This window comes from Sinohyriopsis cumingii, chromosome 14, assembly GCF_028554795.1.
Source record: "Sinohyriopsis cumingii isolate HCF-2022 chromosome 14, ASM2855479v2, whole genome shotgun sequence".
NCBI lineage: Eukaryota > Metazoa > Mollusca > Bivalvia > Unionida > Unionidae > Sinohyriopsis > Sinohyriopsis cumingii.
In genome coordinates, this window is record NC_142974.1 from 68,465,327 (window position 1) to 68,490,613 (window position 25,287).

Consider the following 25,287-nt stretch of genomic DNA (forward strand, 5'->3'; position numbering starts at 1 on the left):
GATTTAAATGTGGCAGGAAATTTGATAAAGTAGGGTGGGGGGTTGGGGGACCTACCCCAATGGGGATAATTCATTTTTTTTTAAAGTAGCATGGTGCAAAGTAAACGTAGATGGGCTGATAAGGAATCCACTGAATTTACAGACTAAAGGTTCAGACATTTGTTTTTAAGAGAAAAATGAAAGAAGGAAACAATACAATAGATATTTTAATATGACTTTAATGTTTATTTTCTAGATTTAATTAAGATTATGAATCAGAATCAGTCTCCAACTCCACTGTAAAGTTTATCTATTACTTCTTCTGCTCAGGCACCTGCAAATTAAAACAAAATTGTAATGCTTAAGTCATATCATCTCAGCACTAGTTACATATGCAGAAGTTATGTTAATCAGCATTATAAAAATGTATGAAATTTTCTTCACTGCACTTGTGGTTCCCTTACTATCGTTAAGACATGACACAAGATAACTTTGCACTTACTTGTCATTTCTGGCAAGTGGATGGTGCAATCAATTTGCACAAAGATGAATTTATTTCATCCAAATATTTCATGTGAATAAAAATTCCAAATGGAGGCACTTATCCGATCAGACAAGATATATGCATATTGTAGTTAGCTGGACTCTAGCTCTGATAGTCCTGGGCAATATGATAAGCTGATTTTGTTATCAGTTTAGAAATGCATCTGCTTTGCAAATACTATGCTTTAAAAGACAAAACTGAATCCAATATTGATGAAATAAGAGTCATTTGGATTACCTTGTTTTTTATCATTCTGCGTTGGTTGGGTGCATATTTGAGGGTCTCTGATATGGTCTCTTCCATTCCATTTGCCTTTGCTTTGCCATTATTTTTCAAGCAGGCTTCTGCAAGAGTAATACAATGTTTTAAAATAAGTTTCACAACAAAGGATGCATTGCATTTTTCTAAATGCCAGCAATAATCAATGGAATATTTTTAAAACATGTACTTTGAAAGGTGGTCTCAAGTTACTTTATCAATTCATTTAAAAATCTCTGGCAAGTCACATGAAAAACACAATTTAAATCAAGCCATACTTACTTATCAAAACCTGACATATCACAAGCTCTTGAAATGCTTTTTTCCCTTTACGTTCCTTTGGACTAAACGCTGGCCATTCTTTTTGTTTTAAGCTTTTTCCATCATCCTGCAGACACTATCGCCAATTGTAAACCTGCCAAGGGAGCTCAAGTAGCATATCTGAAAATAATAATAATAATAATATTACTATTCTTTGATTTTGATATTATTATTAATAGTAGTATTTCACGATCGATGTAACAAAATATGCTTGTATATAGTTATTTTTTGCCATGGTTTTGCAAGCAAATTTAATTTCTCTAACTTGAAAAAAATTTGATAACATTAACTATGCAACACAATGTACTAATAGCATATATAAACCAAATTAACCACCGTGAATATATTAACTTCATAAATGACATTCACTCAAGGATTAAATTAAAGTAGCCACATAATATGTAATAGTGTATATGTAGTAAAATACCAGTTACATGTTCATCTCTAAACATGTTTTGGCCTACAACCGTAAGACAAAACAGCTGAGCAGTACATGTTCACCCCACCCCCAAAAATAATTATACAGGCACTGCAGAACTTGCATAATGCATATTGAGGTTCACAACAGCAAATAAGGTTATAACAGTTTTTTTTAAATAGAAAATAAAGCCCCAATTTACCATCTTCTTGGAGAGTTTAGGATTCTCCTCCAAACTTTGGCAAAGGCCCTCTAGTTCCTCCACTGAATCACATGGCATTGCAAGAATTTCTTCTCTGTATTCTGTGTCTGGGCCTTATGTATGAACTTGGAGGGCCAGCTGCTCCAACAAATTTTCAATATTTGTGTCCAGTTTCATAAGTACATTGACCTGGAAATCTGTAAGAGATTTGTGATGAAATTAGTTTTGAAAGATCAAGATCATTATTATAAACTTCTTATCAAGATCTATACAGTGAACATGGGTTTAACAATGAAAAGTATTTATGGAATGAAATACATGGTTTTTGTACAGTTTATATGAAAACTTTTCCTTATAATCCTTTATTTTTTTATTCCCTGGATATGTTGTTTCACTGCTGGTGTCTGTAAAGTCTGCATTCAATGTAGATGGTTTAGACGTCTGACTTACAGAAGACAATGGTATACATCAGAAAGAAAAATAAAAAACCAATGGAATGATGAACAGTCGATACATCAATGAAAAACAATTCATTGTTTATTTGCACAAATAAGTCTTGAACAGTATGTTTTATGACCTATAATTTAATTAATTAACATCTCACAATGTTCTGAAATAACAGTATCTAAGCTACAAGAGCTTATGCTTTCATGTCATAATTTTCCATTTTGCAAACAAATTTTGATGTTGACTCAATGTATATGACCTTAGCATTGAACACTAACATTCAAAATGTTTACAAGATGACAAGACTATTATCAACTGAAGTGACAACAAACCAATGAGTTTTACGTGCATTGAACATAAGCATTTTTAAATGCTACAAAATGTGTTTTTAGTGTACGGCCACAAATTACCCAACATTTTGTCAAACATAAAACAGTTCTACTACCTTAGATGAGAATTAAATTCATAAATACAGTGTATAATTGACTTACTCATATTTAGAAAGCTGTAAATGAAATAAGAGATTATATAAAAGTCAACACCTGTAGTATTTGTTTCATTATTCTATAATGTACATTTTTTTCCCATCCTCAATACTTACTATTTGCAGAGGAACTGGCAGAGAGAAATCTTTATATTCTCCACTCCAGAGTGGATGGGGATGGTGATGGTGTTGTCCTTCTGGATGCAGCTAAGAGTATAAAGATTATCACTACTCCTTAATTGCAGTAAAAAAGAAGCAAAGACATCAGACTGGATGTTTTGGCATGTAAACAAAATGCATACTGGTTGCAATGACCACTGTATATAAGGCAGTGATACAATATATCACAAAATGCATTCTTTTTTAACAAAACATCTAATCTCATATATACAGCATCATGAGTAAGTAAGTACTCTTAAACACATCTTATTAAACAGACAGAAAAATGATGAAATTTATACATACTTTTGATAAGGAATTTCCAATTGTGGCATGATATAAAAGCAATTGATAAAAAGAGACCAGATAAACGAAATAGAACATACCAGCAGGATAAGAGGAAATCTTGGAGTCTGCAAAATACTCTCCATTTCAGGAGGTTTTGGATGAGATGGCTGACCAGAAAGGTTTCCTCTTGAGATTTTCATCTTTTTTCAGTTCTTCATTTTCATCTGAAATATCAATGAGAACTTGTAAATACTTTATGAGTCCTTGAATACACTGACTCCTTGTGACATACAGGGTTTGCAGAACAATCGCTAGCAATATTCACCCCTTTTAAATCCAGCTGGTGAATTTTCACCATGAAATGCATCCGAATGCAGTGAATAATCCTGGATTAAAGACAAAATAGTGTACAGAAATGTGCAATAAATTAGTCAAGCTCCAGACAAAACAAAGATATGATTTATCTCTGATTCATAATGACTTTTCTTGTGCTACACATTTTACCAATGCAAATTACATTGAATTTTGTAAATTAAATGGTACAATTAAGATATGTATGTCAAAAGATTACTAATCTTCAGCTTTCCAATTAATGCTAAACACAGGTATCAAGTCATGTATTTAGTCTCTCACCACCAATAAATGCATTTTTAAGTAATCATCCTAGAGTGTACCAAAGTCATGTGAACTTGATCCAATTCCAACATTACTGCTGCTTGAGTGCTTAGATCCAGTATTGCCTTCACTAACTGATGCTATTAATACCTCTCTCTCATCAGCATAATTTCCATCATTTTTCAAACTCCCGTTGTAAAACCTCTGCTGAAGAAACTAACACTACACCATAACGATTTAAAGAACTACTGCCCGGTTTCTAATCTCCAATTCATATAAAAAAACTTACGAAAGGTTGTTCAATCCCAGCTTGCATCTTGTCTGAATTCAAACAGTCTTTTTAGCAATGTACAATCTGCATATCGCCCTTGCCACAGGACACAAATTGTGTATGCAAATAGATTACACTCCAGCCCAGTTGATCTATGTTGTGGTGTTCCACAGGGGTCTGTTCTTGGACCTGTTCTCTACACTCTATACACTCAGCTACTCTCAAGTGTCATAGATCATCATCCAGTGTCTCACCAATTGTACACTGATGACACCCAAATATACAAATCTAGCCACCCAACTGATGTTGATGCTACCATCCAAGGTGTAGAGATGTGCATTTCTGATGTGAAATCATGGATGACTTTTAACAAGCTGCAGATGAATGATGATAAAACTGAGGCCATTCTGATTACAACACAAAGACTTTCTCATTCACATCCTTTACCTCACACAATAAATATCAGCAACACCAACATTAAATTCACACAATCAGTACAAAACCTAGGTGTTACTCTGGACAGTACTCTCACATTGCACCAACATGTCATGAACATATGCAAGGCTGAATATCTTGAGCTGAGACGCATCAGCTCCATTCTCAGATATCTTTCAGTTGATGCCACTAAAACACTTGTGTGTTCATTACTACTTTCAAGAGTGGACTATGGTAACTCAATTCTGTCTGGTTCATCTTAATATCTACTGCAGAGACTTCAAAAAGTTCAAAACATAGCTGCTTGGATCATACTTAGAGTACCACAATCAGAGCACACCTCCCCGCTGCTCTGTACCCAACACTGGCTATCCATTCGATCCAGAATCAAACACAACATTTGTTCTCTGTACTACGTTTCACTGACAGACTCTAGTCAAACATACATATGCGACCTCACCTATGTGTACACACCAGCAAGATACTTACACTCCTCTTTCGACAATCATATACTCATTATTCTCAATATGAAAACAAAGTCACATGGACAGCATTCTTTTGCATACCAGGGCCCAGCAACATGGAATGAATTGCCCACTGAACTAAGACACAAAGACGCAGTGATCCCATTCAATGAGTGCTCTCAAAACTACTCATTCCGACTGCAAAAACAAACTTAATGACTTAATAATGTTAACTACCTTAAATATTTTCAGCATGTTTTTAATGTTTTCTAATTTCATGGTGTTTGTTTTTGTAATCATATCATTGTGTATGATTTTATGTTGTCTAATGTTGCAAAGCGCTTAGAGCTTCTAAAGATTAGGTGCTGTACAAAGTCCTCATTATTACTATTATTATATTTAGCTTGGATGAATATTTTTTAAATCAGTGGTCATAACTAAAACAATGGGATTTTGATTATGATCATAAAAGTATGTTGGACACCATCCATGATGTACAATGCTGTCTGACATTTCTATGCACCTAAGGTTTCCATCTCAAATATTAAAGCAAAATGCATACCGAATTTGACAGATTGACGAAAATAAAATAAAGCAATGCTTACCATTTGAAAAGAGGCAATTGTCACTAGAATATTCTATTCAAAATGAAATTAATTTTGGACACGGGGATACCACCCCCATGTTTTCCTGACTCGTGATATGTCGGCCTATTCTGTGCACAGCTTTAAAAGATGTAATGTTTATCCATCGAGCTATAGAAATGAAATACATTTACTGTAGACTGTTTCTGTCAGCAGTTAAGTTGAGTAATTAGGTCAGGTTTATAGCTAGTTTACAAAATTCAATGTAGAATGCCAATAAATGACAAGATATATTTTTGCAAACTAAAGTGATCTTGAAAAAAGATTAGTAAAGTTTAACATTTTATAAAAAATAAGCTATTATGTGGAAAAGAAACAACAATGAAATAGGATGCCATGTGTTTACGTCTAGTATTGGAAGGTACCGTCTCTAAGGTACCGTCATAATTGTACCGTAGTTTAATGGGTGGAAAGGCCATATAAAGGTAATGGCAGTGCGGAGACCATCGAGTATGTTCCAGAACAGCTGAATCTTTGTAGATACATAGATCCATTCGTAACTTCAGTCCGCAAGCGAAACACTGTACTTCGTATGCCAATCCTGACTCAGGTCCGAAGTAGACAAATCCTGTTCTAGCTAAAACATACGAAGAAGGTAATCCTTCCCTATCCGTAGGCCATTTTTGAAACATGTCCAATCGACGGGCACAATCACAATAGTCAGGTAAGAAGACTGGAAAATGGTAGGGTTTGAACTTGGAGTTCTCACTGGATTTCTCATTCGATTCTTGCTGTGGCGAAGTCATCCTTCTGGTGGGTGGCTATCCTCTTACAACCAATGTTTTATACCGACATGTCCATACGGCAAAGTAAAGTGGTTGGGAAGCTGCACTCGCTTCTGGTACACGATTTGATAGACTTTTTCCAAGGGTCGACTGACGATGTGGTGTGTGGGTAAACGTACAATCTTGTTGACCACTCGACTGGTACGATAATTCAGAGTAAGTCCTTTCACTTTACACTGTGTGTGCACTTCTTCTTGTTTGTCCCGGTTTTAGTAGCCGTAATTGTTTGGACTGCCACTGACGAAACTTAGAATCTTGTCATCGGGATGCTCGTCTGTACAGGCTCCTAAATGGTCTCCTTCGATGTCAGGGTGCTGTTGACTCGGGTGATCGATATAAATGCAACTGTCCATGTCAAAGTACAGGACACGTTCCCCTAACAGTTCTAAATCTTCGTACAATTTTAAGCGAGCATGAGCTGTCACGTAAGCTGCAATGATGACATTTCCAAAGGGGTCGTCTTGTACAAAGTTCAGATCTTCTTCGTAATTCACCAAGATCAAATCCTCACGAATGATGTCCACGTGTTTCATGAATTTGGCTTGTCGTGAATCATCTGAAAGTAGCGGGAAGGTTCGGTCAAATACTCCGTCTTGGGTAAACACGGTCGTTGTGCCATTTTACCCCACAAGCAATTTAACATCACTTTGGCAAACGATTGCCTTTGTTTTTCTCGATGTGATCTAAAGTACTGCCTTCTTGTGCCCAGAATTTCTCTTTGAATGTCTTTTGGTCTTCGGGAGTCTGACACCAGGACAGATAGCCACTGGCTTCTTGCTTCAGTTTCAAAAAGGCATCCACGTAGTCTGCGAAAATGCCTTTCTGCGTGGGTCACCCTTGTGGCATTATTGTGTCTTGGGAAAGTGGCAAATTTCGTACACTTCTAACAGTTGGTATCCCATGTTCAGAGCTTTGAACAATTCTACGCTGACCCATGTCCCCATCAAGGCCCGTTCTTCCTGGGTATGATGACAAGGTTGATCTTGGTTGCACGTTTCAGCACAAGTACGGCACAAAGGAAACAAAAGTTTGCCTTGGCAATGGTGAGGTAAGACGGGATGGTATAGGTTCGTGGGAGGCAAAACTTTGCACTTGATCAAGCCTTCGTATTGTCGAATGTTTTTCAGGTCGATGTGTTCGGTGAACAATTGTGGGTGCCCTGCAGGAAAGTAACAGTATTTGCACACGTAGGGATACAGTGAACACACGTCCAAGTATTTGATTTCTTCTCCTTTCTCTTCGTCAGCTCGGTACAGCAAACATGTGGCATTGGTCCTTCCTCCGTACAAACTATCCCTCGGGTTCAGGGGGTCCATGAACTGGTAACTTTCCACGAGGCGTTTAAACTCGGGATTGGTTTTCAAAGGGTGATCGTATTTGTGTTCCCACATTTCCACCACTTGGTATCCTTCCTGTTCTAACTTTAGGCATCGCTGACAAATGGCCTGGTACAAGTCTTCCATGGTTCATTGTAAAAACTGATTTTTAGTGCCGCGGTCAGGGTAACAGACGGGACATCCGTGAAATAAGCAACTGTTCAACTCGTACATGCTCTTGGGGTTTTCTAAGTCCCAGCCATCGATCGAATGCGTTCCGATGGTCTTTTCGCCCCCTCCGTTGCGGGCATGCTGAATCCATTTGTCTTCCTTGTCGCACAAGTAATGCAACCAGCGTGGGGCTTTGACCGAGTATTGACGTTTGACATAGTTGGTCGTTTGAGGACTGATGACAGCCACAGTGTTTTCAGGCATCAATCGTTGTCGGTAGACTAAGTAACACGCTTTTGCAATGGTGCAAGCTTCTTTCAAAGGATCAACCCCTCCGTGTTTCATGAACAGTTCTCGAAATTTTCCACACCATCGCCGTAAAATGTCCACGTCGGAACGACGATACTTTAGCATTTCTTCCTGAAAGTCGAAAGGGTCGGATGCGTGAGCCTTGTACCAAGCGTAGAAAGTTTCTCGTTCGGTACACATGTTGTCAGGGTCGTAATAGTGAGCCTGAGGCAAATGGGGTAGAACGGCGTGTTGATTGGCTTCTGTATTGAAAAAGTGTGGAAAGTACCCTTTAGCCATTTCTGTCATTCCAAACATTTTAGACATTCGACTCAAAGACATGGCTAAGTAGCTCATCGAATCTTTAAACTGCACTTGTCCCACTTGCATGAAAATGATTTTGGCTCCGTTCAAAGTGACTTTAGGACGCTCGGTGCCACGTTCCGTATAGTATCTCAAAAGAAACTGTCCATCGTAGCCGGAGAAATTGTGAGCCATCACCGTGGCATGGTGATGACATTCTCCATAATAATGTTCGATGTCCTCTTGGCTCCACGTCTTGTCGATGGGGTCTAAGACCCATTGTGTGAAATCGGCTAGTGTGTTCGGTCCTTGAAAGATTTTTTCACGTCCTCCAGGAATCTTACTGCAGTGAGGGCAATAACTCAAGATAGGTTCTTGAATGCACTTCTCGCACCCTCGATGAGCCACGCAGAAATTAGGAATGTGAATACCGGTCTCTTGCATGCATTCGAAATCGAAAAAGATGAACTTGCCTTTCTTCTTCTTGTGACCATCCTCTTTCTCTGGTCGGGATTGGTATTTTTGCATGTAGCATTGGTGTTCCAAGTCCACGATGCAGTGACAAATGTGACATTTTTTCTTTCCTGAACATACGTGTGCCTTGGTACTGTTGATACATAGACCTTGTCCACACATTGGGAACAATCTCAGGAGTTGACAAGCACATTTCTTCTGTGAACCTTGCATCTTCAGATGTTGTTGGTAACAGGCAGGGCTGACAAATGTGCGCAGACAAGCAGGACAATGCACTGGTTCTCGCCCTTCGCTCAGACAGGGTTGAGAGGCCAAACATCCTGAGCATTTCGATCCACAATGTTTGTGTTGCTCTCGATTATTATAACCATAGTCACATTTCTCACAGTAATATTTGTATCCCAGGAATCCTGTGATAGTGGTAATGGTATCGAAATGGTCATCGTGATGATAGAGGTGAATGTATTTTCCATCCTTAAAGTCTTTCCTGGAAACAACAGAGACCCGCGCACTTCTTGAGGGTGCACTTTCAAGGTGTATCGTGGAACTAGGGCATCTTGCAATTTTTGCATCTCAGGGATGCCACAGGGTGTGTCTTTGGACAGGCCTGCTTGTTGTAACAGACGTTCTGCTTCATTTCGATTTTCGAATGTTCTCCCAGGCTCTTTTCCATTCTACCGTGTCGTTCTTGTCGGCATAGGTTCATCCCACCACGATGGCTCGGGCTAAACACATGTGGTCTTGAAAATTGTTAATTTGGACAAGACTTGTTTTGGTAATGCGAAGGTTGTTGACCAATAAGGTCTTTCTGCGTTGTCCAGTCCCTTGAGGAGGAGAGACGTGGGTCATGTCCAGTGTGGCTTTTCCATCGGTGATGTCAAACTGGTCATTAGATTGTTGCACGTGTTGAATCTTGTCCATGACTTTGGAAGTGGTCAATTCTGCAGGGCTGCTAAACTCGATCCAAACTGGGGATTTCAAGCCGTTGTGTTGTATGGAAAGTCTCAAGCGATCATCTTCTTTGGGTTGATATTGTCGCTTGAGTGTGGTCAGCAAAGAATCCCACATGTCGGTGATGAACCCTTCTGCTTTCTCTAACAGTACTTCAGCCTTGAAATCTTTAAACTTCACCGTGTATTTGTAAGCCGTAGTTCTAAATTTTCTAGAGGGACGCTTTTCCGTCTCTCGAATGTCATAGTACTTTTCAGGGTTGACTAAGGGTGATAAACTTTGTTTAGAGGGTTTGGAGTCTGGTTCACTCATGTCCTCTTCAAAATCACTGGCATGAATTTGTGCCAAGACTTCAGCCCTGGTACGAGACGACAGATCACGTTTCTGCCTCTTACTTTCTTCTTCTTTCTTCTCAAATGAATTGGATCATTTCATCTCGATAGCAAAAAGTTAAATGACTAAAGTTTAAACACCATGGACTAATTTATAGTCATAGCAGACCAGCGTATATAAAGGGTATGTGTCTTGTCCTTTCACTATTCATTTCACTCTCAAACCGAACACAACGATGGAAGAGACTACCCAGATCGAACGTTTCATCAGAGCTTTGCGAGGGGTCATTAGAAAATTCTCTTCAGACCAGCCGAGGGACTACTCTCCTTCCTTTCGAGATAAAAGTCAAGATACTTGCTATATCTGTCAGAAGAAAGGGCATTGGTCTTCAGAGTGTCCAGACCGTCAAAAAAGAAAAAAAGGGGTTAGAAGAGACAAAAGTCAAGATACCTGTTATTATTGTCAAGAAAAAGGACATTGGTCACCAGACTGCCCAAAAAAGAAACAAGAGGAGTCAGAAGAAGAGAGGGATTCTTCAGAGGAAGAGGAAGAAGAAGAGGAAGAAAATAGACAGGTGAAGAAAAAGAAACAGGAGAAGAAAAGAAGGGAAAAAAGTGAGGAGGAAGAGGAGGAAAAGACTGTGACGGTGAAGAAATTAAAACAACAGAGAGTGAACAATGAGACAGAAGAAGTCTATGAACTTTTCAAAGTGCTCTGTTGTGAATTGTGAATTGTAAATATTTATAAAAGAATAAATTAATTATAAAAGGTAAGTGTCTTTGGGTTTTGATTTTAAAATAAGAACCTACACTCAGGCACACTCATACACAGACACGGACTATTGGGTAAAATGTTTTTTTTTTTTAGTTATTGGCAATTGAAAGTCTATCTCTTTTCGAGAGACATGGGTGGCCCTTAAAAGGGCCTTTTTTGGTGTAAGGGGTGAGTTTAAACAATCAACTTTAACTGTCTTAAGCCTTTGTCACGGCCAAGGCCTACTTCTGGACTGCGTACTGTTGATGATGATTTGGTTGAAATCACTAAGGGTGGTGCGGTAGGCTTAGTCACAGGGGTGGAGTGTTTAGCTCGGGAAGGTCGTATTCTCTTCGGCCGTAATAAAGAAGTCTGATACATTTGTTTCAGACTTCTTAACTCCGCTAAAATGTCTAACAGTACCGTGACCATTTGATTTTGACACCCTTGTTTCTTTGCTGCTGCTTCTTCTTGTTGTTGTTTTTTACTTACCTCTTCTTCTTGTTGCTGTTGCTGTAGGAGAAAAGCTTGTTCCGCTTCATTTTGCTGTTGTATAAATTTCTCCAATTCTTCTTTCTGTCTCTGTCTAAAATTTTCCATGTGCAGTAATGAAGGAGAAGGTGACGAAGGTTCAGGAACAAATTCTTGCGAGGTAAATAAATCCACAAAATCCCAATTCATCTCTTCTGAAAGTAAGTCCGGTTCCCTTGGGTAGTCTCCACCGTTGGTGCACCCCAATTGATCGTTTTCTGAGTTTCCGTCATGTTGAAAAACTGTCGCATAGATTGACTGCGCACAGGTGCTAGCGAATCTATATAGACTACGTGACGTCACAGACTGCTCTCTTCGGATTGGACGTGGGCTGACTGAATTTTGTAACGCGTGTTTGGATTGGTCAACAAACTCAATCCGTTTCAATCCTTCCTTTACCTATAAATAAGTACAGTTCACTGCATTCCTTCACCTGTTACTCGGCACCCCAACATGTGGACCGACGTACAATCTTCAACGCTTGTGTCTTCGATGATGTTCCGGACGGACATACCAATGTATGTCCGATCCAACTGGACAGTTATCCACAGGACAGACACCAGCCTGTGGATGCGAAGAATCTTATGTGGAGCATCAAGGATGCCTCAAAAGAGTCTTAATCTATGGTCCTGCAGTCAGTCGCAGCCTAAGGTCAAGAAGACGATGTCACAGATGCCCTTTATGTTAAGGGTATATTAACATAAAACCAAAGGCCCTTTTCAGGGCCATTCCTATCTCTCGAAAAGATCTTGTCTTTCAATTGCCTACCCCTTTTTTATTTCTTTGTTTAAAAAAATAATAAAAAAATAGAGACCCCTCCCTGTTTCAATTTTCGCTTGTTCCATTTTCATAGACCCATCAGGTCGGGACCTTATTAAAATAGGGTCCCGACCCTGTTCCATTTCCCCTAGTCCCTAGACAGTCCCACGATTTATTCCTCATGTTCAATTTCCCTTGTCCCTAGAGTGAATAGTTTTTTTTTTCTCCCATGTTAAATTCCCCTTGTCCCTAGAATGGATATTTTTTTTCCATGTTAAATTACATAGTCCCCAAAGTGGATATACCCTTTTTAACATGGAAGTTCCATAGTCCCTAGACCGTCCCTATTCACTACTACAATTGTCATTACCAGCCTGAAACCCAATTTAATGCCATTTGTATAAATTCATTTCAAATAAATATTATGATATGGTTGAAGTGTAAAGTCAAGCAAGTATTCTGTTTGCAGATTTTACATTTTAGATATTACAGTAAAGTCATATTTTCTCTTGTTCAGTAAACTTTATTGCAACTGGTTCCAAAATAGTAAATCTTATTTAATTTTCATTCACCAGAATAGGTATTAATACAATCCTGAATTAACTGTATGGTACTAAAATATACCCTGATCTTGTGTGAGATTGTAATATACAGAACTATACCTCAAGACAATAATAATATATTGAATTTATATTATATCAAGACTGTCATGGTTATGAACTCCAACTTTATTCAGGTTTTTTCATAATAAATGATCATCTTGTGCTATGGTTGGAAAGAAATCAAAGTTCAGTTTAACTCCATTCTCTCCACATTTGTCAGTTGCTAAGAGGCATACTCATCCTCAGTGTTATAGTAAAATGTAATCTTATTTGGATCAATCTTGGTGGTGTAATATATGAATGGAGAAAGAATATTATCATCCAGATTAAAATATTTTTTATTCGGACTCTACCAAAATTTTTAGCTGGATATGGGTTACGGAGCCTGATGTGTACGAACAAAGCAATGTGTACCATGACCTTTTTAATTTAACATTTTAAACTCCTGCAGAAGAAAGAGATTTTCTAGATCCATTAAACTGTATTAACAAAAACATTTCTTCAGTATGATTTTCCTTTACTTAGTATTGACAAAACTCATATTTTAAAGTTGTTGTTTTTTGTGTTTGGTTTGGCCTTTTATGGTAAACCAACACAAGTAAGTTATTTAGTGCCAAGGCACTTTAAGTATAGTGCCTTGCCCAAGGACACACCATGGTAGCTAACCCAGGTTGGTCCGATGGTAGAATTTGAACTTACATTATGTCACAGGTCCAGAAAGCTAACCACTGAGCCACTACAACTCCCCATCTTATAGTGGAATGCTGGTATACTTTATGATCAAGAAGGATGGGTTGGGGTATGCATGTTGCATCTGAAAAAGTGATGGAATTTTTGTTTACATAATATTTAAGTCATACAATATGAATCATTTTCTATAGATTTAAGATGTATCAGATCAAGTTAAGAAAAATCATATATTCTGTTTCCTGGGAATGTACTAAAATTCACTGTTATTGTTTGATGTTTTGGTAGTAAGCTTACTTGGTATTTTTTTCTTTTTAACTTGAATACCTAATTTGTTAACATCCTGTCCTAAATCTTCATAGTTCTGTCTATTAAGTGACAAGTGTTGATACATGTAGAGAAGTTTTTGTTTATATCTTTTGATTTTTGTGGTTCTGGAAGTTGCAGTATTTGTTGTTGTATTATTAACCATTTCAGTAATTTAATGAATGCAGAGTATACTGCTCTATAAATGAAATTTAAGGGAAGATAATGTAAAAGTATGTTTCACTGCAAATGTAAATTGTTTAAAATAATATATCATTTATCATATGACTATTCAATTGTGGTAACCAGTATTCCATCCAATATCTATATATTAAAATATGTCTTTTCATACAGCTGGTGATCATTTAGATACAAGTCCAATTGAACATAATCAAATTATCAATGCAGGTGTTTTTATTAGTAGTAGTATTGCAAGTATAAGTGTTAGTATTAAGATTTCATATACAGGTATGATAAGCGTATCATAATGTTTAAATGATGCTCCTTGTTACAACATAAAATATGTTCATTGAAACAAATAGTTCACTGGTAAATTGGCAGCAAAGGTCTTCACTGAATTATGTTGCATAAACTATTTTACAATAAAACATATATGATGCATCTCAATTATGATGAATGTGAGGAGGAGGATTAATAATAATGCAATTTAAGTTTTCTTCATCACATAAGTTCTAGCAGATGTGTAATTTTTATGTGGTTCATTATCAGTTTGAAACTGGTCTATGATTTCTGGATCTGGACATATCTGGTCCCCTGCTGTTGTGCTGCTATGGTCTTTACAGTTCATTAGGATATCAGTTACACTTGGTTTACATTTAGAACCCCATGGGATGGAATGCCCAGTTTGAAACTGAGAGAATGGTTAATTATCCATAATATAACTCCTGCAGTTATTATTAGGTTTGATATCAAGGTCTTTCTTTAAAAGCTTTTCAACTCAGGTTCTGTTCTAACATACAGATCAATAAAGTCAAATTCAAGGCTTTCAGATGTGTCCAGTTTGTTTCATGTGTTGCAGCAGACAGACTGTATATTGCCACTGTACCATATAACTATCAGTGCTTAGTCTGCTCTCAGTTGCTGTGGTTTGATTAGTTACAAGTGTCATCACATGTGACTAATTATTGACCAATGTAATGAAACTTGTATAATTAGAAGGCTGTATTTAAGAACTCTAAAGATCTTAAATGTGTGCTAGAGGGTAAGGTTAACAGTTATACTCCCAATTATGTTTGTGATGAGCAAAAGCAGCTGCACAAATTTGAGCTTTTAGTTTGGTTCTGGTAGGGTCAAAGGATGCAGGTACATTTTGATTTTAAAAATTAACATAATTCCCATGTAATACATTCCAAACCTAAGTATGCAATTGATTTGATAAAAGTTTGGAGATTATTGTTTAGGTTCTGTTCTTACAATACTAGATATACCTGACTACTCCATAGTGAAATGGCCAACTGTTAGTTATATAAGCCAGATGAATAATGTTAGCCATTTGTTTAAGTGTTTTCTCATTACTTTCATTTGTGTCACAGAGTTGCATGCAATATTTCTTTCTAAAATAAATTTATTTTATTTTCTAATTGTGTATTTTATGGTCTCACTGGATAGTTTATCTGGTGAATTTTCATCCAACAATGAAGATACTAATAAAAACAAACTAATGATATTTGTATAAAGCATACATGTGAGATTTAGACTGCAGTAATCAGGTTAATTCCTGATGCATCTATTGGTTTCTATACTGAACCATCACTGCCACCATCTCCTAAATTTTACATTCATTTTTTACTAGAAATAACTATTTTGAATATTTTTCTGTGACAAGGCAACTAAAAGAATCAGTATGTGCCTTATGCATGAATAAAGTTCAATAGTACTATAACAAATTAGCATACTTTTCATCACCCCTCTACCATCAAGATTTTTTTATATTTACCTCTGTAGCAGACACAAATAAAAGTCGGCAGCTCATTTGCAGACTAAGTTACGCATATGATCTCCAATGCTCATCTAACTGTGACAGGCAGTCACCAACAAGCCAACCTATTTCCATGCCTAACTCAAAGTAAATCTGAACCACATTATAGATTTAGCTTATGTCTACATTTATAAATGCTAGGCTTGTGATAATTAGGTTCATGCCTTCTACCTTAAAAATTAGAGGGATGTCAAAATACGAAACTATCCAGTGAGACCTATGATGTTAATTTTAATCCCTATGGGATTTGTGACATAAAAAAAACCAAATGCTTTACGTATCAAAAGGTAACTAATGGGGGCAGGATCTGCAGTGAATCAATGGTTAGTATGCTAGACTCCTGATAAAAATGTTTGTGTTAAAATCCTGTTATCAAGTCAACCAGGTTACCTACTGCAATGTACCCTTGCCTTACTCCAATTCCCTCAGTACTCAGTAAACAACTAGTGTTGCTGTACATAACAAAACCAGTTCATATTGATTTTACATATTTTACTAAATCCTGACAAAAATAATTCTCTAAATAAAGATTGATTAATATGTGATGGTTTCGCATGTAATCAAACTCTTCCAAGCTTTTAATGATATGAACCGATTTATCAATGTTTATCAAATTTGCATGAAAAACTATTTCTTATTTGTCATCAAATATGTTCAATCTTTTGATCATATAAGCATTTCTGCTACATTAGATCAAAATAATCTTTTTGTCAGAAATAGAGCCCTTATAGTATTTGCAAGGTCAACCAATCAGATGCAGAATTTGAGTTTAATATGAATGAATATTTTTTTTACAAAATTGCTCTTTTGCTATATCTTGATGAGATAAATCTATTTACCAAGTCTGATAAAATTAATGAGAAATAGTTTTAAGAGCAGTAGCAAGAATGGCTAGTGAGATGTAGAACCACCACATTATATGCATAGATTTTGCTTACAGCCTCAGACATACAAGCAAATAATTAAACAAGTCAGATCTAAATTGGATCATAAACACTGTTGTGCAAGTCATAAGAAAATATGCCAATCAGATGCAAGGTCACTTCACTACCATACCTTTATCACACTCATAATAAGCATCATTGTGAATCTTGACTATATAAGCCCAATGGCCAAGCATGATCAAACTTGAATCAGCAGTAGTGGTTATAACCTCATGTATTGGTATGCATGTTCTCTTCTTCAATCTAGATCTCATTTATATAATCATGTATTCTAAGTTTAGTAAAAACTGCACTACATGTATAAATATTGCATGCGATGGTAACATACTCAGATGAAAGCTCACCTTATTACTATTAATGGTTAACACTCATCAAACTTCAAGGACAACTTAATGATTTTAGCCTATATTGTGGAAGTATGGCTTTTAGGCTGGTTAAAAGACTCAGCTAATCTTATACATGATCACATGTATATGCTTGGATTTTGCTCATTATTAGATTTATCCAAGATGATTTAAGCCCAAAACCAAGTTTTATATAAACAAATTGATCAGAACTATGGACTCCAAAGTAGCTAAGTTCTTACTGTTGAAAGACAGAAGGGGATGTGAAATAAATAACACACTCTGGACCATTACATAAACCCACTTAGCCTTTTGACCAGTTGAGATAAAATATCGACAATAATGTTAAATAAGATTGATAAATTATGTTTTCTCACATTACCTCTAGCCCTTTTCAACATGGATGGTATTTTTCTTCCACATATGTCAGCTCTTAATTAGTGGCCCTTTCCCATCATGAATGTTGTAGGTGAAACTCTCAGAATTAGGCTTTTTAATTTTTATCTGTAGAAGAAAAAAAACTATTGGTATGCATATATCAATGTCACCATTTCTGTATTAGATTAAAATACCGTGTGTGTGTGTGTGTGTGTGTGTGTGTGTGTGTGTGTGTGTGTTAATTTTATAATTTAAGCAAACTTGTCTCCATGTGTTTATTTTAAAACTGATGATGATAACACATAACAGGTTCAATGGACAAAATGTTATTTCTTACTTCTTACAACTGCTCATTATATCTGAATTTACATTCAATGTTTGTTTTAATTAACATATTTGGGATAATGGGCAAATTATTCATTTTGTAGTTTATCATTATATCATTTACCAGTCTTTTATCATTCAAATATGTAAAATATAGTACCATTATACTGACTTCATATTCTATATGATATCCCAGCAATACACATTAAGCAGATAAGTACAAATAAAAATGTTCAGAATGTAAAAGTTACTCCAAGCTCAAAGAAGATCAGCAAAAGATAATCTCCAACAAATTACCAAACAAAAAGCGAAGTTAACGCAGTTACCTTTATTATGATGTCTCCGACACCAACGGTACTGTACAGCTACGTCTTCTGAGTTTTACCTTCATCTTGTCTTTCAAACCAAAATTAATTTCTTGAGCTCTTACAAAATGAAGAAACTTTTAAATACTATAATTTCAGCAGCTTCTTTTCATGCCATCAGATAAATTATGGCACAGTGGTATGTCTTTCAGCACAACGCAACTTCACATTTGGACGGCGAGCTGTGTGGGCATCGCCGACACAGCAACTGACATGAATTCTCTATTAGCAGACAATGATTCGGAATAAATCCTTCGCAAATCTAACATTCTCGATTTTTCATAGTTCCACTTTTCATTGTTGCATCTGTTTGATTGTACAATTGCTAATGATGTTCAATGAATCAAGTTTAATTCATCTGCTGTTTGAAATCCCGGTTCAGTTGGTATTTTCTTCCGCGCATGATGCCGTGTAAATAAAAGATACGGTCGACATTCAAAGTGGTTTAGGTTAATTTATTATTTTCCTTTATTAAGGTCATTTGCAGAAAGTGCTTCTCTAGGGTGAGAACAAAAATATAGCAAAAAGAAAACTTTCTTTTCCAACGCTAATACTGTATATATTTCAATTTGTGATTGATACTATAAATAAAAAAAATAATAAAAAAGCATTTTAGCCCGTGGCTTCGGCACGGCACTCGTTTTTGTGGGTTTTTTAAAATGTTGTAAGTGTTGTTTTGGGGTTGTATTTTTGTGTGTGTACCACACTAAGAAACATACCAGGTATTAGGCCTAACGTAGGAAAAGAAATTATCCTCTATTTGTTACTATTCTTACTGTCAAATGACGCAAAAGTGATCAAATTGCTATTAAGGTTTTGTTTTGTATAACACTTACCGCTCGTTTTCCTCGAGATAAAGCAGCCACTTCAAAATGATTATAAAATCTGTGACAGATGAAAAACGTGGTTTAAATAATTCGTAATCGCCTGCCTTAAATACTGTAGGAATTTGCTAATGTATTTCATGGCCCTCGTTTGAATAGATACCAACGATCATGTATATCGACCAAAATGTGTATATTCCTGCCCACAATCATGTATTTTGTATTAAACCGTATATTACACGAGCGCTCTGTGGCAAACTCGGGGGGGGGGGGGGGGCTCTATTATACCCGCTGTATCAGTTGAGAAATATATCGAACAGATCAGGCCCCAATACTCTCGCTCTGAAAAACATTAAAATAATTATATGCAGAATATTGGTAGGTCTCCCTCTTGCCGAAAATGTCAGCACCATATATATTTTGCAAGTAATGTAATGGGTATAATAACACACACACACACACACACACACACACACACACACACTTTTGGGGGGGCACCGGAAATATGCCCCCATTCCCAAAAAATTAAAAAGTATTTTATGTTTGTGTGTTTCCCCCTCAGATGTGTTGTATGTTTTATTTAAAACAAAATTTTATATAAAAAAAATAGTTTGTAGATATTTTGATGGGGTATTTATGTTTCCATAGTGTTATCTAAAGGGTTATTCGTCCGAGTCTGGTTTCCCTCACCTTGCTCGAAGTTCCTTCCCCTGAAATATTTTGTCACCTTTGCTATATGTCGCCTAGGTCGCAGTGTTTGCTATATGTAATGGTGATATATTGTGTGTATGCTATATTTTCTTTATGTTTGAGACAGCAAGTATAGATCAAATATCTTTCCCAGTTGTATTTCTTCCTTTATGATGTTATATTGTATCTTTTAACTTGTTTTATGGTTTTCTAATTTTGACGATGGAATGGTGTACTATTTAGACTTTGTTTAAAAAAAATAATTTCCTATTTTATTATTCGAGTGATAATATGTGTCGTTCCTCATAATAGTTTTTAAAGATGTTGATAGGTAGGTTACGCTCGATCCAAGGTTCACGCTTCTTTATTCTCTATGTGTTTTTCCTGGGTCGCGTTAGGCCTCCTTTATTTAGTTTATCTGAATATGCTTTATTGAAAGATCCAAACGTATTTATGAGACCACATTATTGTATAGTGGTCAACCATACAGTGCGGGAGAAGTTAGTAGGGTTTTAAACTAAGTGTTATACAGTATTTATTTGTGTCTCTATTTTGTCTGTTTATGTTCTACATTGGGTGTTTTCAAAGACTCTTGATGGGCCTGTCCACTTCAATAAGCCCTGTGACTTATCCCCATGATGTCATCGCCATTTACTTCCCCCTTATATTTTCCCTGTATCCCTTCCTATATATGTGTTTAGAATTTTCTTTCAGAGAAAGAAGAAAAAAAATTAAATTACAAAATTCTTTTATTTTTCCTTTCTTCCTTTCTTCCTTTTTCTCTTTAAAAAAAAAGTTATATGGGTTTCTTTGAAATATTTGAAATAGAATTTGAAATTTTCTTTGAAATATGGCTGTTGTGGGGTGCGAGGAGGGGGTATGCTTATTGCATCAGCTCGCAATTGCGCTACGCGACCCTTCGGTCTGTAATACCTATTCCTCCCTCCCCCTCTCTCCCCCAATTCCAACATCAATTGCGTTATATCAACCTGACGGTAAGTATCTATTCGTCGTAAGGCGTATTGAGTTCTTGTTTTGGTTAATATTCTTATTTTCACCACGTATCTTATTTAAAAATCTTTATCACCTGTCCACAGGATATCATCCACGTTACTATATAGTCTATACATTTTAGAACGATTTTGTTTTCGTAGTCTAAATCTATGAATAAAATGTTATTTTTGTTATGCTTATATTTTTTGCAAATTTTCATTATTAACTTTATCCTATTATGTTTAGTTTTATCACATTGGGCAATCGTATGTAGTTTGGTGAAGTTCGCTGTTTTACATAAAGGTTATTTCGGCATTATCCTCAGCATATGATGTTTGATTGTTTCTTCGCCTGTTAGCCAGGTGTTGTGCAGGTATTCAAAAATTATACTTTGTGTTTTGACATATCTTATTTTCCCCAATTTTTCCAATTTTTTGTCCAATTTACCCCCTCAGTTGTCCTGCTCTACTCTACATTTTATATTTTTGGTTACCTCCTCCCTAATCCAAGCGTGACTTTTACTTATTAAATTTTGCATAAATCTGTTTTGTCTCTATAATTTAAAATTAGTTCTCATATGTTTGCGTGGCACTTCGATTTTTTTATATTAATTTGTTATTTTTGTATATCTCTGGTCGGTTTCTCAAGGTGAAGCCGAACCAGTAGATGTACGGTGCTTCTCACGCTGTAGCCGGGTCTGATTGCAATTTCTTTTAATCTATTGATTATGTTAGTTAATTATAGAAGTAGGGGGCTCGGCAACCCCAAGCCCCCTCTACTTTTGGCCCTTTATAATGTCTCTTTTTTAACATAATGCATTTTATGATTCCATATATAATCTATTATTTCGTTGTCTGTTTTGTTTAAAATTGTATTATCCATATCTATGGATTTAATTATGTAGTTAATATTTGAGTATAAATAAGTATTGGCCACTTTGGCCCGCTCCATGATACGTCATGGCGCCATGGCCAGATTTTCACATTTTCTCTTATTTTATTGATAATATGTTCATAATTTTCTACAGCTTTCTTTTTTTATTACCAAAGTAAACCCCTAGAGCCTTTACAGTGTCTCTCAGTAAGTGTGTGTGTGTGTGTGGTGGGGGGCGATAATCCAGGGTGGTTGCCCCTCCAGTTAACTATTTTTAAGATTTCGTGCTTGTTGTGGTTTATTTTGGAACCCGACGCTTATACCATTTCCCCTCTCTTATAAAGTTGTTGCAATCATATGGATGTTAGAGCATTTTTTTATTCTTTTTTAGGTTTGGTATTTGTATGCCTTGTATAATCAGGGGTGGATTAAGGCTCACTGGTGCCCTAAGCACTGACAACTCTTGGTGCCCTCTCTTTTCCACCTACACCTGGGAAGATAACCCTAGGGTGTACCATGATCAAGAAACAGAACATTATGATCAATTTGCACTAGTTTTATCAATTTTTTTACAAATCTTCATTCTTTTTTCTTTCTTTCTTTTCACCCTTTTCTCAACTTTGTGGTGCCCCCTTTGGCCCTGGTGTCCTAAGCACGTGCTTAGTCTGCTTAATGGTTAATACGCCCCTGCTTGTATATCTGGGTTGTTTCTTATCGTGTGACGTAGGAGTTCTATTGCCATTACGTATCCTAGCATTGATAGTGGACATCCTTGTATCACTGGTCGTTGTATTTCAAATTCTTTCGTGCATTTCCCGTTTAATTATCCCAGTGTGTAGGATTTTGGTTCATTTTGGAAATTGGGTCTGAAACCAAATTTTTTAAAAACATTCTTTATATAGTTTTGTTCAAATCAGTCGAAAGCTTTCTCCTGGTCGAAGAGTACCATAGCACTCATCATACCAGTTTCATGTATGTAGTTAATTATAGTTTTAATGTTTAAAATATTGTTTTGTATATCCCTCCCCCACAAGTTTGATTTACATTAAGTATCTTGTTTATCCTACCCTTTACTGTATTTGTTAAAATCCTACTTAAAATCTTATAGTCCGTGTTTAAAAGTGATATAGGCCTCCAGTTTTTAATCTCGTCTCTGTTCCCTTTCCCTTTGCATATAATTGTGATAACTCCGTCCCTCATAGATTTAGTCATTTTATTTTTACTTAAAACTATATTATTATGCAAAGCGTTTAAGATCGGCGTCAGTTCACCGTGGAAAGTTTGGTAGAATTCCACGATGAGTCCATCTTTCCCTGGTGACTTTTGTGAGTGTTGATATACTTTTTGTGATTTCTTCATCTGAGATGACATCATCACATTGGTCTCTATGTACTGCTGATGTCACCTCACAGTCGACATTTTTTAAGTAGCTGTCCATTGTGCTGAAGTATATGTTCTGTGTGGTGTGTGGTGTATAGTTCTTTATAATATTTGGAAATATTATTTAGGATATCTTCTTTTACAGTATGGGTTGCATTGTTTATTTTGATATTGTTTAAAATTGTATCACCCCCTTTTCTAAATTCTTCTCGCTTATATATGTTTTTTGCCTCGTTGTAGATCTCTGTACATTTTCCCGCCCTTATTATTATCCCCTGATTTTCGTCTTCTTCAACGATTTCAATTTTGTCTGTCAATCGTTTTCTTTTCTTTCTCCATCGTCGTTTGTTGTTTTGCTTAGTTCTAATTTGAGTTCGTGTTTGTCTTTTTTTCTGGGGTTTTTTCCGCCCTCAATTTGAGTACTGAATATTTATTTCTTTTATTTTGTTTTTAAAACATCCCAATCAATTATTACATTAATATTTTCTTCATTTTTGAAGGTTTCAATTTCTTTTTTTAATTATTATTTCGATATATTCTTTGTCATTTAAAATCTTATTATTTAGTTTCCATAATCCTGGCCCACATTTTTCAATTTTTTTCATTTTTAGGTCAATAGTGAGCATGAAATGGTCTGATAGCTTTTGGTTGGTTATTGCAGTATTAATATATATTAATGGATCATAACAATTTCCGTAAAATTTATCAATCCTGCTAGACTGGTTTAATTTATAGTTACAAAGTTGAAATCTTCCCCATGATTAGATTTTCCATCGAATATTGTTGTAGGTAGGTATATAAGTTTCCTTTAAAATCAGTTTCTTATTTCTATTAGCTGGCATGTACACATTTATAATATGCCAATTAAACATTTTAACATGTAGCAACCGTCCCTTAAAAAATCCCCCCCCCCTTCATCAAACCTTTCCCAGCTTTTTAAAAATATTATTGTTGCAGCCAACTCTAATATCATTATTTGCAAAATTGTTGCATATCTTTATTGCGTTAAGTTTGTCTTCTGCTAAAATTTTGAATTCTGGCTTAATTCCATAGTGTGTTTCTTGTATCATTATTATAGCAATGTTTGTTTCTTTGGCTATTTTGTCTGCTTTCGCTTTGTCTATCCCATTCCTGTTGATAGTAGCGATCCGGAAATTTGTTTCTTCCAGTTTTGCTTTACTCCCAGGTGCCGCATCACTTTTATATAGAATTTAATTGTATATATTTCAGTTAAAGTTATTATATTCCATTTTTTTTTGTACACACACACCAGCACGCTCGACAAAGAGCGCTTGAGTAATATACAGTTTGATACATCCTACATGGTAGTGGGCAGGAATACATATATAGGTCGTTATCCTTCTCGACCGAAGTAGTAACATTGTTCCAATCTTACCACTCGACGTCCTCGATTTGTGCTTCAACGTATTTGCAGTCTATACACTTAAAGTTACAATGGAAAAGTGTACATGAACATATTTATACCATAGACAGAGCCTTGAAGTACTACTTATTTCGGTCTAAAACTGTCCAAAAAAAAAACAAAACAGCATGTAATAGTTCATTTCGATACAGTTGCACAGAGCATTTGACGTTCATTTTGATGTCAATATATATCGATATTGACTAAGTGCGACTTGTTTTCAAAGCTGCTTTATTGCTGGTAGTGCTTCTGTTTTCAAGTTCGATATATAACATACCCATGGAGCAGTAGTAATACAGAAATCAGGACAACAACCATCATCATCAACATCGGGAGCATTATTATCGTAGATGTTGGTCACATCGATGATCATTAATAAAAAGCGGTTGAAATATGAACAATATTCCATCTCTTCAAATAGCAAATAACCAAGCAAAGTATGTGTGTGTGTGTGTGTGTGTGTGTGTGTGTGTGTGTGTGTGTAATTTTTAACGTAGCTTTAAATACAATGCAATCATATCGCTACCATGTCTGCATTGTGACAGTTTAAAATGATGTCTAGCAATGTGGCATCATGCCACAAACATACAGCATTTTGTCCCACCCAATCACATTATCCTCACACCAATATCTTAATGATGGGCGCCAAAAGAGGTAGCTGCAAGTACCATTTTTATGTCTTTAGTATGATTCGGCAGGGGTTTGAATCCGCGACCTCTCGCATCCAAGGCGGACGCTCTGTAGAGACACTGCACCACCTGAAGGATCGCTTAGCAAAGAATGTACGATACTGTTTCCTGTTGTTCATAACAACTCGACCTGGAGAGCTACCTGACGGAAAATGAAAGCGCATTATAACGTTATAATATACGAATCCGGAATTTTTTTTATTATTATAATTTTCAAGAAAGTTAGTGCCTTTTAGCATTTGACAAAGTGTGCTTGCAGTTGCATACTAAGGG

At 36.2% G+C, this 25,287-nt stretch overlaps 2 long non-coding RNA genes across 2 annotated transcripts; both read right to left on the reverse strand.

The window, feature by feature from the left end:
• Positions 1-202: 202 nt before the first annotated feature.
• On the reverse strand, positions 203-3,314 carry LOC149784070 (uncharacterized). Its single transcript, XR_016414097.1, has 6 exons — positions 3,199-3,314; positions 2,771-2,860; positions 1,723-1,919; positions 1,064-1,222; positions 761-867; positions 203-313 (listed from the first exon to the last, which is right to left on the reverse strand). It is a non-coding gene; the product is annotated as an uncharacterized LOC149784070 (long non-coding RNA).
• A 10,181-nt stretch (positions 3,315-13,495) lies between these two features.
• LOC149784071 (uncharacterized) lies at positions 13,496-18,510 on the reverse strand. The gene is made up of 3 exons (XR_016414098.1): positions 18,104-18,510; positions 17,458-17,579; positions 13,496-13,609 (listed from the first exon to the last, which is right to left on the reverse strand). It is a non-coding gene; the product is annotated as an uncharacterized LOC149784071 (long non-coding RNA).
• Between the last annotated feature and the right edge of the window lie 6,777 nt (positions 18,511-25,287).